The sequence below is a fragment of the Carcharhinus amblyrhynchos genome, chromosome 9 (assembly GCF_965287045.1).
Source record: "Carcharhinus amblyrhynchos chromosome 9, sCarAmb.v2.hapA, whole genome shotgun sequence".
In the NCBI taxonomy this organism is placed as follows: domain Eukaryota; kingdom Metazoa; phylum Chordata; class Chondrichthyes; order Carcharhiniformes; family Carcharhinidae; genus Carcharhinus; species Carcharhinus amblyrhynchos.
In genome coordinates, this window is record NC_137332.1 from 10,332,743 (window position 1) to 10,346,394 (window position 13,652).

The 13,652-nt window shown below is 45.6% G+C and overlaps 1 protein-coding gene across 7 annotated transcripts in view; it reads right to left on the reverse strand.

Annotated features, from left to right (window-relative positions):
- The window catches only part of nexn (nexilin (F actin binding protein)), a 65,998-nt gene extending 63,373 nt beyond the window's left edge, over positions 1 to 2,625 (reverse strand). For 5 of the 7 annotated variants that reach the window (XM_080195150.1, XM_080195149.1, XM_080195146.1 and 2 more), the window contains exon 1: positions 2,328 to 2,453. The gene's annotated coding sequence lies outside the window, so the exon portion shown is untranslated. Of the gene's footprint in view, positions 1 to 2,327; positions 2,454 to 2,516 lie in introns of those variants that run through there. The other 2 variants (XM_080195151.1, XM_080195145.1) reach the window with 1 other exon arrangement.
- Between the last annotated feature and the right edge of the window lie 11,027 nt (positions 2,626 to 13,652).

Below are 13,652 nucleotides of genomic sequence, written 5' to 3' on the forward strand. Positions count from 1 at the left end.
TGCACAGCATGCAAAAAAAAACTTTTCACTGTATGTTAATACATAGGACAATAATAAATCAAGTCCAATCAAATCAAAATCAAAGAGGATGGGGGAATGGTAGTGGGTGACTTGCTCTTTGGAGAGCCGGTGCAGATATGATGGGCCAAATGGCCTCCTTCTGCACTATAACGATCCTATGGTAGCATTCTCACCTCTAGGTTAGTTGGTTGTGAATCCACTTCCCACTTCAGGGATTTGAACGCATCACTCAGGCTGGCATGCCAGTGCGGTACTAGTGGACTGCTTACGTTGTTGGAGGTGGGATCAAACCAAAGCTCTGTTGTGTCACATGTGTGGATGTTTTCTTTTATTCATTTGTGGGACATGGGTGTCGCTTGCTGGCTAGTATTTATTGCCCCTTGCTAGTTGCCCTTGGAAGGCAGTTGAGAGTCAACCATATTGCTGTGGCTCCGGAATCACATATAGGTCAAATTTCCTTCCCAAAAGGTGAACCAGATGGGTTTTTCTGAACAATCGACGATGGTTTCATGGTCATCAGTAGATTCCTAATTCCAGATTTTTTTATTGAATTCAAATTCCACCATCTGCCCCATGGCGGGATTTGAACCCGGGTCATCGGCATGACTAATAGCAAATCATCTGCTCATTGTATCATTGCTGTTTGTGGCAGATCGGACCTCCACATTCTGTACATTGCAACAGTGACTAAACATCAAAAAATAGCTTCTGCTCTTCTCCATCCCCATTCCAACAATGTAATTCTTTACCTTTTTTTATTCATTCATGGGATGCGGGTGTCCCTGACTGGATCAGCAATTTCTGCCCATCCCTAATTGCCCTTGAACTGAGTGGCTTGTTAGGCCATTTCAGAGAGGCATTGTAACAGTTAACCACATTGCTTTTTTATAATTCTTATGGGCCAGAAGGGTTAACTCTGTTTTTCTACAGATGCTGTCAGACCTGCCGAGTTTATTCAGCTTTTCCTGTTTTTACTTCTGATGCTGGACATCTGAACTTCATATATATTTAAATAGTAGTAGCGGATTGACTGTAAAGCACTTTGGGTTGTGGTAGGCACCATCTGAATGCAGGTTTCTCCCACCCCCTTCTCGCACCGTCCCCCTCCCGCCCCACTTCTGCATTGCACACCCACCCAGGGAGAACGTCAATACCGGCCTGGTCACAGACACTTTGTACAATAAACCCAGTCATCTAATGTGTCTCGTGAAAAGCGTTTGGGGTGATGAAAAAGGAGTTTGGAGTTGCAGCAAGGGTTAAGCTCTGAAGTCTAAGTCTGTTTATTAGTGTCATGAGTAGGCTTCCATTAACACGGCAATGAAGTTACTTTGAAAATCCACTAGTTGACACACTCCTGCGCCTGTTCGGGTATACCGCAGGAGAATTTAGCATGGCTAATACACTTAACCAGTACGTCTTTTGGACTGTGGGAGGAAACCGGAGCACCCGGAGGAAACCCACGCAGACATGAGGAGAATGTGCAAACTCCACACAGACAGTGACCCGAGCCAGGAATCGAACCCACGTCCCTGGTGCCATGAGGCAGCAGCGGTAATCACTGTGCCACCATTAAATGACATACTTAAAGATCAGACTGCAATACTGAAGCCACGATGCCCTAGTAATAGCTTCTGAAGAGGGAGCAGGGGTATGGGGTTGGGGGGGGGGGGGGGGGGATGCGGGGAGGAATCAGGCAAAGGCTGGGATGGGACTTTAATTTATTCCTTTCACAAAGTTACAGAATGGACAGAGCGAGCCCTGAGCCCATCTCACTGCTTGCTCCAAACCAAAAACATCAAATTCAAATTGAATCCAGTTCATGGTCCCCACAAGAGCGACACACAAGATCCAAGTTGACAAGATCAGGCGTCCCACCTGATCTGGGGCTGATCTGACCCCTGATCTTAGCCACAGGGCAGAGAGGCGATCCTAGGAAGGGGACTCTTGTTTAGCTGCTTCGGGTGGGGGTGGCTACACAGTGAGTGGGAGAAGCAGTCTGTGAGCTGATCCGATCTTTAACTAAGGACACACACAGACAGGGCAGGGGGAGCTGACACCGACAGCTGCTGTCCTCCTCCATATTCGGGGACATTACACATTCTGGGAGAGGGGCACAAGGAGATTTCCCTCCACTCAATCCAACCTCACTCTGTTTTAAATCTAGAAATAACTCGAAGCAGAAGGATTCACCCACATGTGAGTGGATAGAATTGTAAACTCACTTATTCCTTCACTTGTACAGTCTGATATTGATATCCACATTCTCTCCCTCTGTTCTTCAATCTGATTTTAAATTGAGAACTTACCTTCTCCAATATAAACGCGTTTTGATTCTCGGCAGCACAGGAGAGGATAATCCAAAGGATTTCTTTACACTGAGCTGGGAGCTGCTGTGTAGACTTCAACCACTGACCACCCTCAATGTCGTTTGGGTAAAATTACGTCTCCCCCCCACCCCCCCGTAGCAAGTTTCCATAAAAGTCCCGTTCGCTCACCGTCTACCGCATTCCATGCGATCCGGGACATGGCTTGCTCAGCTGTTGCCTTTTCATCGATTTCCCGCAGCACTTTCTGACTTCCCCACCCGCTCCTGCCAGTGTGGACAGACACAGCCTACTGCTGCCTAAATAACAGCGGAGAGAGGGAGGGATAACCACTCCAATACAATCACAGCTTCAGTACAATCAACCCCAATACACTCACAGCCCCAAAACACTCACAGCCCCAAAACACTCACAACCCCAATACACTCACAGCCCCAAAACACTCACAACCCCAAAACACTCACAACCCCAAAACACTCACAGCCCCAATACACTCACAACCCCAAAACACTCACAGCCCCAAAACACTCAGCCCCAAAACACTCACAACCCCAAAACACTCACAGCCCCAAAACACTCAGCCCCAAAACACTCACAACCCCAAAACACTAACAGCCCCAATACACTCACAGCCCCAATACACTCACAACCCCAATACTCTCACAGCCCCAATACACTCACAGCCCCAAAACACTCACAGCCCCAATACACTCACAGCCCCAATACACTCACAGCCCCAATACACTCACAACCCCAAAACACTCACAACCCCAAAACACTCACAGCCCCAATACTCTCACAGCCCCAATACACTCACAGCCCCAATACTCTCACAGCCCCAATACACTCACAGCCCCAATACACTCACAACCCCAAAACACTCACAACCCCAAAACATTCACAACTGCAAAACACTCAGCCCCAAAACACTCACAACCCCAATACGCTCACAACCCCATTACACTCACAACCCCAAAACACTCACAACCCCAAAACACTCACAGCCCCAAAACACTCACAACCCCAAAACGCTCACAGCCCCAATACGCTCACAACCCCAAAACACTCACAGCCCCAATACACTCACAGCCCCAATATGCTCACAACCCCAATACACTCACAACCCAAAACACTCACAACCCCAAAACACTCACAGCCCCAATACACTCACAACCCCAATACACTCACAACCTAAAACACTCACAACCCCAAAACACTCACAGCCCCAAAACGCTCACAACCCCAATACGCTCACAACCCCATTACGCTCACAACCCCAAAACACTCACAACCCCAAAACACTCACAACCCCAAAACACCCACAGCCCCAATACACTCACAACCTCAAAACACTCACAGCCCCAAAACACTCACAGCCCCAATACGCTCACAACCCCATTACACTCACAACCCCAATACACTCACAACCCCAAAACACTCACAGCCCCAATACGCTCACAACCCCATTACACTCACAACCCCAATACACTCACAACCCCAAAACACTCACAGCCCCAATACACTCACAACCCCAATACATTCACAACTCCAAAACACTCACAACCCCAAAACACTCACAACCCAAAACACTCACAACCCCAAAACACTCACAGCCCCAATACACTCACAACCCCAATACACTCACAACCCAAAACACTCACAGCCCCAAAACACTCACAACCCCAATACACTCACAACTCAAAACACTCACAACCCCAATACACTCACAACCCAAAACACTCACAACCCCAAAACACTCACAACCCAAAACACTCACAGCCCCAAAACACTCACAACCCCAATACACTCACAACCCAAAACACTCACAACCCCAATACGCTCCCAACCCCAAAACACTCACAACCCCAATACACTCACAAACCCAAAATAATCACAACCCCAATACACTCACAACCCAAAACACTCACAACCCCAATACACTCACAAACCCAAAATAATCACAACCCCAATACACTCACAACCCCAAAACACTCACAGCCCCAAAACACTCACAGCCCCAAAACACTCACAACCCCAAAACACTCACAACCCAAAACACTCACAACCCAAAACACTCACAACCCCAATACACTCACAAACCCAAAACACTCACAACCCCAATACACTCACAAACCCAAAATAATCACAACCCCAATACACTCACAACCCCAAAACACTCACAGCTCCAAAACACTCACAGCTCCAAAACACTCACAGCCCCAATACGCTCATAACCCCAATACACTCACAGCCCCAATACGCTCACAACCCCAATACACTCACAACCCCAAAACACTCACAGCTCCAAAACACTCACAGCCCCAATACACTCACAACCCAAAACACTTACAACCCCAATACGCTCACAACCCCAATACACTCACAACCCCAAAACACTTACAACCCCAGTACACTCACAACCCCAAAACACTCACAGCCCCAATACACTCACAACCCCAAAACACTCACAACCCCAAAACACTCACAACCCCAAAACACTCACAACCCCAAAACACTCACAACCCCAATACACTCACAGCACCACTACACTCACAACCCTAATACACTCACAGCCCCAATACACTCACAACCCCAATACACTCAACTCCAATACACTCAGCCCCAATACACTCAACTCCAATACACTCACAGCCCCAATACACTCACTACCCCAGTACACTCAACCCCAATACACTCACAACCCCAATACACTCACAACTCCTCAGGCGGTCTCTCATTCTTCTAAATTCCAATAAGCACAGGCCCAACCAAGTGAACCAGTCCTTAATTCACAGTAACTTCATTGCAGTGTTAATGTAAGCTTTACTTGTGACTAATAAACAAACTTTCATAAGTAAATCCTTCCATACCCGGGATCAACCGAGTGAACCATCTCTGGACTGCCTCCAAGTACTTTGCCCTTTCTAAATTAAAGGCTACATGCGCTGTGAGTGGGTCTTGAGGTACAGCGGGTAACATCTTGCCTTTGAGCCAGGAGCCCTGGGTATGAGGCGTACAACAGGATTAAATGGCCAAGGAATGTATTTTTACAACATTGCTAAACAGTATCAACTTGTCAATCCTCCCAACACACACCGATGGCAGGCAATAAAATGGGAGAGATCCCAAGTTCCTTCCACATGAAGGAAACGAAATTGGAGCCTCTCCTATCACTATCCATAGCTCCAGACTACAACATGCGTGTAAAAGTACAAGTTACCATAGCAACTCATACTCTCTGAGCGAACTGCAACATGCCAATATCAGACATGCTACAATCTGGAAAGGACTGTCTGAAAGAAGGGTGGAAGCCTTCGGAAGGGAATTGGATAAAGAGTTGAAAGGGAAAATGTCAAAGAGCTGGGCAGAAAGAGAAGGGTCTATTGGACAGCTCTTTCAGAGAGCTGGCATGAGTGTAATGGGCTGAGTGGTCACTTTTGTGCTATTCGATTTTGTGATGTTAGCCCAAGTTCCACCTTGTTCGGCCTTGGTGATGGTGCCATGGATTGATGGTGGAATTCTCAATGAACCATTGGAGGCAATTTCTCTCAGTTGCAGTGATGAGTTTTTATCTTTTAGATGGGCCAAATATCAACATCCAGTGGCCTCGGGGAACTGTTGACTGGATTTAAATTAAAGATAAATCAATTGCAGATGTTTCCACGGTTTTGGAGGAAAGCCTTGCCGTTGGCAGCTCCTATAAGATGGGTGAAAGTGACTCAACAGCCAGTTAAGCACATCTTCTGATCTTTGTTTCTCTAGCAGTCAGTGGGAAAGGAGGTCTTGTGATGCAATGGATAGTGTCTCTGCCTCTGAGACAGAAGCTCCGTGTTCATAATGTGGCCAAAAAGGATAAGTGGGAACTTCCAACTCCTTGTAACATACGCCAATGGCAGAGGGTAAGAGTGGGAGAGATTTCTGGTCAGCTATGTGATGGAAAGTGTATTGGAGTCTCTACATCACTTCCATCGCTCCAAGACATGGACGCAGAACTGCATGTTGCCAAAGCAACTCTGACTCCTTGGGGGTGTGGGGGCTCAGTTGGATCAGTTGGCTACACAGCAGATGTGGATCAGATTGGCAGCATCAGCGTTGGGTTTGATCCTCATTCAAGTTGGGGTGAAGTCAGGACTGCCACTGCCTCCTTGCTGTATGTGAGATGGAGAAGGCAGTGCTGTCCGTGAGACCTACCTTCACAAGGAGAAACAGTCAATGGAGGTGAAAATCTGAAGGAGCGTTGAAGGTAACTGAACTATGCCTCGTGCTGGATGTAGTGTGCGTGGGAGAAAGATGTAGCCCATTCCGCCACACAAGCCAACCTCCCATCCAGTGACTCTGTCTACACTTCCCGCTGCCCCGACAAAGCAGCCGGCATAATTGAAGACCCCACGCACCCCAGACGTTCTCTCTTCCTTCACCTTCTTTCAGGAAAAAGATGCAAACGTCAGATCACGTGCCAACCAACTCAAGAACTGTTTCTTTCCTGCTGCCACCAGACTTTTGAATGGACCTTCCTTGCATTAAGTTGATGTTTCTCTACACCCTAGCTATGACTGTGACACTATATTCTGCACTCTCCTTTCCTTCTCTATGAACGCTATGCTTTGTCCGTATAGCGAGCAAGAAACAATACTTTTCATAGTATACTAATACGTGATAATAAATCAAATCCAAATCAAAATCAAATCAAGATGTCACTTTCCACATAGTTCTCAAAGCTCCCCGTCTCCATCATCTTCCTTGTGCAATGTCTGTTAGAGACTGAGTGAGATTCATAGACCCATTTTGTCAACAGTTCCATTATCATTATATATTTTTGTATACATTTGCTCAGTGAATTTTGCTGGCTGGGCACAGCATTTATTGCCCCTCCCTAACTGCCCTCCATTTCAGAAGGCATTTGAGTTTCAACCAATTTATTGTGGATCTGGAGTCACATTTGTAGGCTAGAACTGTTCAGGACATTTATCAAGGATATCTATGTCAGACTCCTATTTATTGACTACAGCTCAACCTTCAACACTATTATTCCCACGAAACTCATCTCCAAACTCCGTGGCTAGGACCTCACTCTGCAACTGGACTCTGAACTTCCTAACTCATAGCCCAGAATCAGTAAGTATAGGCAACAACACCTCCTCATGATCATCCTCAACAGCGGTGCCCCACAAGGCTGTGTTCTCAGCCCCCTACTGTACTCCTTATACACCTATGACTGAGTGGCCAAATTCCACCCCCCCAATTCAATTTACAAGTTGTCTGACGACACCACCATAGTCGGTTGGATCTCAAACAATGACAAGACAAAGTACAGGAATGAGACAAGAATCTGATGAACTGGTTCAGCAACAATACTCTCTGCCTCAATGTCAACAAAACAAAGGAGATTGTCGTCAACTTCAGGAAGCGTAAAGGAGAACATTCACAAGATTAATATACAGCAACACTGTATATTAATATACGTGACAATAATGAATCAAATCGTGAATCAGACATTTATGACAATGGTTTCACGGTTATCATTAGACTTTTACTTCCAAATTTTTATTGAATTCAGATTTCACCATCTGCCATGGTGGGATTTGAACCTAGTTCCCCAGATCTTGCCCTTTGGATTACTAGTTCAGTGACAATACCACTGCACCATTACCTTCCCTTATCACATGACTAGAAGGATGGTAGAGGGAAAACTAGATAACTTTTGCTGCTCTCTGGGGCTGAGCAACCTCTATGCCTCTAATTTGCCCCGTTGATCTAGAATAGTACCAATCCATTGTGGTGGACACGGAAGATATCAAGGGATCTGGCGAGCACTGTCTTTTCATGCTTAAGATACACCCGAGTTCCCAATAGACTTCTAAACACGAGGAAGCAAGTGTACAGATCTTACATGTGTCAGTAAACAGTTAGCCCATCTAAAATAGATAAACATCTGTGTTAAAATAGCAGGCAAAGAAATGTCATAGCAACGGGTCAACATGCTGGTCCACTGGTATCACTATGAACTGTTTCTAGGCTACAGTCCTTAAAGTTCATTTGTTTGCAATATCTGTGTTATTTCTGAATATCTAACGTAATGCATTCGAATTCCTCTGGTTGCTGAGTGCAATGACATTGTCAGTTTTTGGCAAAGGTTTCCTTTCATACCAATAGTGAAACGGCAGTGGGCAACATTAGTAGCTCACTCAACTATGTGCTGTCTGCTGTTTTGACACCGGGTGTATAAATGGAGACACTCTTACCTAAGTTAATGCAGCAATATCAACCTGTCACTTGGTAGTACAGTAATTGAGCATTGCTAAAAATGGAGACATGCTGCTAAAGTTTTTAATCTTGCATTCATCAGGACAGATGCAAGAATGCCAAATTTCAAAGGGAGCAACAATTTATCCTGCTTGAGAAAAGGCTGCTGATTGGTGGCAAGTTAACTCTGATTGGGTGAGGTGTTGCCATGGGGAATGTGCCACAAAACTGTTGTCTGCCATGCTTTTGTTTAATTCGAAACAAAACTCGGCAACAACAACAGAAAAATTCAGCAATTTATTCAGCAATAGCAACCTGCATTTCTATAGCACGTTGAGCATGGTAAAATGCTGAAAGCCACTTCCCGGATTTGTTATCAGGTCCCATGGTGTTAGAACTGGCAGTCGAAGGCCTTGCTGCCAATGGTGGAGTGATGGAGCCATACAGAAGACCAGAGTTGGAGGAGCACAAAGTTGTGGGGTTGAAGGAGATTGCAGAGATAGGAGAGCAGTAAAGCCATGGAAGAATTTAAGCACAAGGATGTTAATATTAAAATCACGGTATTGCTGGGATGGGAACCAAAATGGTCCAGAGGCATGGAGGTGTGGGAGGAGGGAGGATAACTGGGATTCAGGGTGATTTAGTGCATGGATGCGTTCAGGATTTACACAAGGCGGAATGTGGGAGGCTGGCCATGAGTTCATTGGAATGGCCGAGTCTGGAGATAACACAGCCAGGAATCGAGGGTTCAGGAGCAGCAAGGCTGAGGAAGGAGTAGACACAGCTAATATTACAGAGGTGGCAGTGGATGATCTTAGTGAGGGAGCAGATGTGGGGGTCAATAAAATATATGAAATATGACACAACCATTCACCAATTAGGGGCATTTAATTGTTCCATTAATGTCCAAGATGGGTGGGTTAGGTGGATTAGCCATGGTAGGGATGTAGGGATGCAGGGAAAGGATGGGTGAGAGGGCCTGGGTAAGATACTTTGCCAGGGAGTCGGTGCAGGCTCGATGGGCCAAATGGCCTCTTCTGCACTGTAGGGATTCTAATTGTGAAAATCCCTTCCCAACTTTCTCAGTTATGATTTCAAGAATAGTGTGGAGCCAGACCTATGACAATGTCACGAGGAGGTACAGGGATGGAAATCATCACAACTCCATCTGTACATACAGCCATTGAAACATTCCCTAGTGAACAATACTCATATTTATATCGTAGCATGTCACATCTCAAAATACTTTGCATTATCGTAGTACTATTTCTTTATACTCATTTTAGGACACGTGCTTCCTCAGCAGTTACTGACAATCCCCAGTTACCCTTGTGAACATGGTGAGGTGCTGCCTTCCTGAACTGCAGCAGTGTGTGTGGAGATAGCAGAGCCACCCCAGTGAGACTTAAGTCACTTGTTGACCAGATTAGGTAAGGACAGCAGATTTCCTTCTCTCTGGGACATCTAGCGAACCAATTGGGGTTATGGCTTTACGACAATCCATCAGCTCCTTAATTTACATGGGGTACAATAGTTGGAATTCCTGCAGTGCAGAAAGAGGCCATTCAGCCCATCGAGCCAGCACAGACAACAATCTCACCCAGGCGCTATCCCTGTAACCCCACGTACTTATCCTAACCAGTCCCCATGACACAAAGCGGCAATTTAGCATAGCCAATCCTGCTCACCTTTGGAGTGTGGGTGGAAACCAGAGGGAACCCACGCAGACATGGGGAGAATGTGCAAACTCCATATAGGCAGTGGAATTGAAACCGGGTCCCTGGCGTTGTGAGGTGTCACTCAGCCAACGTAAATAGCGGCGAAGTTTGTACTCCACACCCACCTCCTCCCACTGCCCACCATAAATAATTGGGAGTGTTAACATCAGCAACGACAGCAAGAGTGTTTGCAAGAGGCATGTTTTTTTTGGGAATTGACCCTATTTAACTTTAGTAGAGTTTCTGGTTGGAGGTGGGGATGGAGCGTTCTGGTGAGTTGCTGCAGATTTGCGTTAATCGAAAGCAGATGTGAAATTACACGACCTCATACAACCTGGAGCCAAACAAAGCAGAAACTCCATTGTCCAGTGATGCTGGAGGCATTTACAATTCCTCTCATGTTCTCCCCTCCTCCACATACCCCATCCCCCCCCCAATCCCCATCCCCACCCCTGCCACATTTTGATTTATTAAAGCCTCATTTGCTGAAACTTTTGGCAGCTTCTTACCTTACACCAGGTGCTCGGAAATTCAGGAACTAGTGTTAACAGCCAGGCACACTGCACAGATTATAATTCAAACCATTGCAATTTCTGGGGGCCATTTACCTTGAGGTGCCTGTGCTGGAATTACCTCTCCCCGATCTTCACAGTTAATTCCATGTGACTGTATTTTTTGTAACCAGGATTGAGTAGCAGTCGTGTCTCAGTATCTGAAGGCGAAGGGCTCCAACTCACTCGTAGATGCTGGAGCGTAAAATCTGGGTTGACCACTCCAGTGGGGGTATTGAGGGGGGTGCTGCCCTGTGGGATGTGCCGACTTGCATGAGGCATTAAGCTGTCATGGTGGCACAATGGTTAACACTGCTGCCTCACAGTGCCAAGAGGACCTAGGTTTGAGTCCCAGCTTGGGTCACTGTCTGTGCGGATTCTGCACGTTCTCCTCGTATCTGCGTGGGTTTCTTTCAGGTGCTCCAGATTCCACCCAGAGTCCAAAAAATGTGCTGGTTAGATGCATTGGCCATGCTAAATTCTCCCTCATTGTACCTGAACAAGCGTCAGAGTGTGGCGACTAGGGGATTTTCATTGCAGTGTTAATGCAAGCCTACTTGTGACACTAATAAATAAACTTTAAATTTTAGACTCCAGGTGTGATTCTATTGACCCACTAGGAAGCATTTATTGAAATCAACTTCATTTAACAATAGAGTTTAACTATAACAAAAATAACAAGCATAAGTTTTACCAAATGACATACTTAAACATGACAATGTAATTCTTAACTGCTAGCTATCTCTCACTGGTTCCAATTTAAGCAATACCCCACAGATGTAAACCCCTCTTCAGAATCAGTTAACAAAACACACAAGCTTTTGTGGGTTGCTAGTCTTCCAGCCTTTTAACATCTTTGGACAGGGATATGGAGAAGGACACCTGTCTTCTGACTCTCAAACAGCAGCCTCCAGAGAGAGACCTGTCTTTAAAAGCAGAACTCCAGCAAAAGACTTCTCTTCACACATTAGAAATCCACAGAAGGAGAGAGGGAGAAAATGCCTACCTTGTGCAGGTCTCTGGAGAGAGACACTTATTTTCTAGCAGGTCCCAGGTATCAGTTTCCAGAGAGAGAGAAAGAGCTACTGCTCTGATCAAATTCAAACAGCAACTGCCAGCTTGCCTCTCTGTAAGTCTGGCCTCACCCATTCACATAACTTGTCAATCAACCAAGTTAAACCCTGCTCTGAAACTTCAGGGGACAACCCAAAATAAAAACTGTATTAACTCAGATTAAAACAAACACCCCAACAGTTAGGAGCAATTACTCATTTGTGTTATCAGTATGTGGACCGCCAGTTGCAGACAATTGGCACAGTAAATCAGGCCTGAAATACAAAACAGTCCCTTCATACGAAGCATGACACAGACACATTTTTTCAAGGCACAGTATCGTCACAACACCAAGTTCTGAGAACTTGTTTTATAGCTAGCCCGGTCCTACCAGGGCAGTAGATTGTGGATGTGATATAAACAGATACTTGGCATAGAACCATAGAGAAGGTGGCCATTCAGCCCATTGTGTTTGTTATGGCTCTTGGAAGGAGCTTTCCAATTAGTCGTTCCCCCCCAACCCCCCAACCCTCACCCCATGTTCCCTCCCCAGTGCTTTGCAAATTTTCCCTTTCTCCTGCAGATGTCTAATTCCCTCTTGAAGGTTATTGTTGAATTGCCTTCCGTCACCATTTCAGATCATAACGACTCACTATGTAAAAATAAAAATCTTCCTTACTTCTCTAATGGATCTTAGAACATAGAACATAGAAAAACTACAACGCAGACAGGCCCTTTGGCCCACAAGTTGTGCCAATGATATCCCTACCTACTAGGCTTACCTATAACCCTCAATTCTATTAAGTCCCCTGTACTCATCCAGGAATCTCTTAAAGGACCCTATCAAATTTGCCTCCACAACCACCGACAGCAGCCAATTCCACTCACCCACCACCCTCTGAGTGAAAAACTTACCCCTGACATCTCCTCTGTACCTACTCCCCAGCACCTTTAACCTGTGTCCTCTCGTAGCGACCATTTCAGCCCCGGGAAAAAGCCTCTGAGAATCCATCCGATCTATACCTCTCAACATCTTATACACCTCTATCAGGTCACCTCTCATCCTTCATCTCTCTGAGGAGAAAAGACCAAGCTCCCTCAACCTATCCTCATAAGGCATGCCACCCAATCCAGGCAACATCCTAGTAAATCTCCTCTGCGCCCTTTCAATGGCTTCTGCATCCTTCCTGTAATGAGGTGACGAAAACTGAGCACAGTACTCCAAGTGGGGTCTGACAAGGGTCTTATAAAGCTGTGTCTTCTGATTATCTCCACATCATATCAACCTTCCAGACAGGTTTGCCTCTTATTTACTTTATTACACAGTCAAACTCCCCCTTAAATTTTGTGATGGGCAAGACTTTTATCGTCATCTCAGGCAAATCACTCCACATTCTGCTGGCCTGTTATCTTAAAACATTGCTTCTACCCTTCTCCCTTTTGCTCCTTACATTAATCCTGTGTCTGTGCCTCAGTGAATAAAGTAAAAGGTGTTTGTGCATAAAATTAGCTTTTAAGCAAAGTTGGACTTTGTTGAGGCATTTTCATTGAATCATAGAATCCCTACAGTACAAAAGGAGGCCATTTGGCCCATTACCCCTCATTTACTGATAATTTTAGATAAAGGGGGTAATCTTTGCTCACCCATCCAAGAAGGGGGACCAATAGGATCTGTGATGATCGTGTGCTATTGCTATAGGTATATTTATGTTTAAGGGGACTGTTTGCAGATTCAGCTCTAT